This window comes from Schistocerca nitens, chromosome 5, assembly GCF_023898315.1.
Source record: "Schistocerca nitens isolate TAMUIC-IGC-003100 chromosome 5, iqSchNite1.1, whole genome shotgun sequence".
Taxonomy (NCBI): Eukaryota; Metazoa; Arthropoda; class Insecta; order Orthoptera; family Acrididae; genus Schistocerca; species Schistocerca nitens.
This window is the reverse complement of record NC_064618.1, coordinates 574,286,881-574,290,320: the sequence shown is the minus strand read 5'-3', so window position 1 is coordinate 574,290,320 and position 3,440 is coordinate 574,286,881.

Sequence of the window (3,440 nt, the reverse complement as noted above, 5' to 3'; positions counted from 1 at the left end):
TCTGGCCAGATGTCACTGTAGTGCTGCGCTCACCTTTAAAGGTTAGTGTATTTTATTATGGGAACTGGTCATAGAAAGCGGCATGATCTTGCACTTTAAGTGCAGGAGGTAGACAACAAATATGGAAACACCAAAAACAAAACACGTTAACATGCCTAACACGATACTGAGAAACTTTTGGCACTCGAATCAGCTTCCTTTGTGTAGTGCACCCCTGACCTATCTAGGGGTGTCCTACAATTCCCCACCCAATAGCGCAAGTCTAGAAATCTGCAGCCAAGACTGTCACAGTCGACGAAGCCTTTGGTTGAGACCCTCCACTCAGCTCCAAACCAAAGGACCCCGATCCACTCTGGGAACGATGTTGCAAATAGAGAGCTCTGCTTGGACCCTGCGTGTGAGGCCAGCGGTCTTCACCAAATCCGCCAGCCACCCGTACGAACTGAGGATCGCCTCAGAACCCAAGCGACAGGCATCATTGGCGCCGACGTGAGCAACTACTTGCAGACGACTGCACCCCATACGCTCGATAGCTGCAGGCAAGGCCGCCTGCACATCTTGTATGAGGCCTCCCAGCAGACAGAGTGCATGTTGGAATTCTTTCCAGCCCTGTACGCTATTTCCCTAAGGGGCTCCATCACACACCTAACGTTGGACCAGCACGCACACACCCTATCCATCCTACTGCTAATATCTAACGACTCCGCGAATTTTTACTCTACGGCTATCAATAAGCAATATTACTCCTCTCAAATACGAGAATACACAAGGATTTTATGTAATTAAATATGCAAGCGCACACACACTCGAAAATATATTAAGAATCAAACTACAAAACAAATATGAAAGCTAAATATGCGACTCGCTACTGCACTGCTGCTGCACTGATACTTCACCAGCAGCTGCTCAAGGCTCACTTAGCATTTGACTACAGAAATTAGTGGTTTATGAAGATCTGTTCAACCATTGTAATCAGTCTGCTTTAACTTGCTACACACAACTTGGAAAGCTTTAGAAGGGAGGAAATGAACGTGATAGATTTGTTATTCAGGTGACATTCAGTGAGCTCTCCTGACTGATGCAGTCAGCTCTAACTGACCCTCTACTGACAACACGATATTCCCCACCTCCTTTTACAGTGAGATGCCTGGCTCCTGTAACATTTAGTGGACAATTCCACATTACATAGAGTTATCTGGATACTTTTGACTACACAGTGTAAGCTCGATATTGATGTATTAAAATTCATTTTGTCAGGTAATCAAGTGATAATATTGACAGAAGCCGATCTGCTGACGCAATTTCTATGGAGATAGCGTGATATGTGACATTTGTTCAAATTTAAACTACAGTCTAGTATGTTTTACACGTGTAGCAGCAGTAACTTACTTGGTAGGTATTTCGATTATCAGTGGGGGAATATTGTCATGAGAAAGTAGATGTAATTTTTATATACTGACACAGAGTTGAATTGCTGTATCTAAAAGTACTTCCAGATAAAAGAAGTTGGTCATCTAACCTTCACTGCTGTTCCATGCCATGTTGTTGATACATGATATACGTCAGCACAGATGGTTTGTGAAGGAATACTTCTGTGCTTGACTAGAAAGAATACTGTCCACATTCTGTTGAACCAGATGACACGAAACTTTACTGTAATTAGTTACTTTTCATACTACAACATGAAGATTACTTCTGTCATTTCATGTATCTGTATCATATTCAGTGGGTGCATAGAGTTGTCCACCAGTAACTGAACACAGAACTTTAGCTAATGGTTGGTTGCTCAAACTGTCAATTAGTTGTCCGTATCTCTTCAGTCTTGTTTACAGATCAAGCAACATGTAGAAAGGCAAATAGCACATTTTCAGGCAATATTTGTGGTGGGGGGGGGGGGGGGGGGGGGGGGGGAGGACCTTCTGACAAGACATGAGCACCATTTAAGATTAATGTATGAACTAGAATTTAGGTCTCTGCCTTCTAGGTTCATTCTTTCTCCCACTGCATATTATAGTAGCTATCAACAAGGGCCCAAAGAAAGCAGGTGTTGACAGTTGTGAAAATTACCAAACTATCAGTTTAATAAGCCATGTCTGCAAAATACTAACACTAATTCTTTACAGACGAATGGAAAAACTGGTAGAAGCCGACCTCGGGGAAGATCAGTTTGGATTCCGTAGAAATGTTGGAACACGTGAGGCAATACTAACCCTACGACTTACCTTAGAAAATAGATTAAGGAAAGGCAGACTTATGTTTCTAGCATTTGTGGACTTAGAGAAAGCTTTTGACAATGTTGACTGGAATACTCTCTTTCAAATTCTGAAGGTGGCAGGGGTAAAATACATGGAGCGAAAGGCTATTGACAATTTGTCCAGAAACCAGATGGCAGTTATAGGAGTCGAGGGGCATGAAAGGGATTCAGTGGTTGGGAAGGGAAATGAGACGCTTAAAGTAGTAAATGAGTTTTGCTATTTGGGGAGCAAAATAACTGATGATGGTCGAAGTAGAGAGGATATAAAATGTAGACTGGCAAAGGCAAGGAAAGCGTTTCTGAAGAAGAGAAATTTGTTAACATCGAGTATAGATTTAAGTGTCAGGAAGTCGTTCATGAAAGTATGTGTATGGGGTGTAGCCATGTATGGAAGTGAAACGTTGACAATAAATAGTTTAGACAAGAAGAGAATAGAAGCTTTCGAAATGTGGTTCTACAGAAGAATGCTGAAGATTAGATGGGTAGATCACATAACTAATGAGGAGGTATTGAATAGAATTGGAGAGAAGAGAAATTTGTGGCACAACTTGACTAGAAGAAGGGATCGGTTGGTAGGGCATATTCTGAGGCATCAAGGGATCACCAATTTAGTATTGGAGGGCAGTGTGGAGGGTAAAAATCATAGAAGGAGACCAAGAGGTGAATACACTAAGCAGATTCAGAAGGATGTAAGTTGCAGTAAGTACTGGGAGATGAAGCTTGCACAGGATAGAGTAGCACGGAGAGTTGCATCAAACCCGTCTCTGGACTGAAGACCACAACAACAACATCGACAAGGGCCATTCAGTACAGTGATGGGGTTGCAGTGTTGACAGTGGGGAAGGTAAGGGAGGACTAGGTCTGTGCCTGCGTGTTCTCCCAACCTCAGTCCTTAGCGTTATCGGTGAGGCTACCTAGGTTGGTTGGCTTGGGAAGTGACCTCTGAGTTTCCTGTGCAAATATCAGGTTATATGCAAATGAACTTTTGTCTGAACACGGAATTCTATTACAAATTCACCCAATGCGATCCTTGTGTGCTTAATGACATCAGAGTGTGCAATCCTGGCCTCTGTTGAAGAATCGGATTGAGTGAGGTTGTGTACCTCATAGAAAATATTGAAGTTTGTAAGTTACTAACATCAAGTTAACACTGCCAAGATTTGTGACTCTGTTTTAGGTAAGGGTT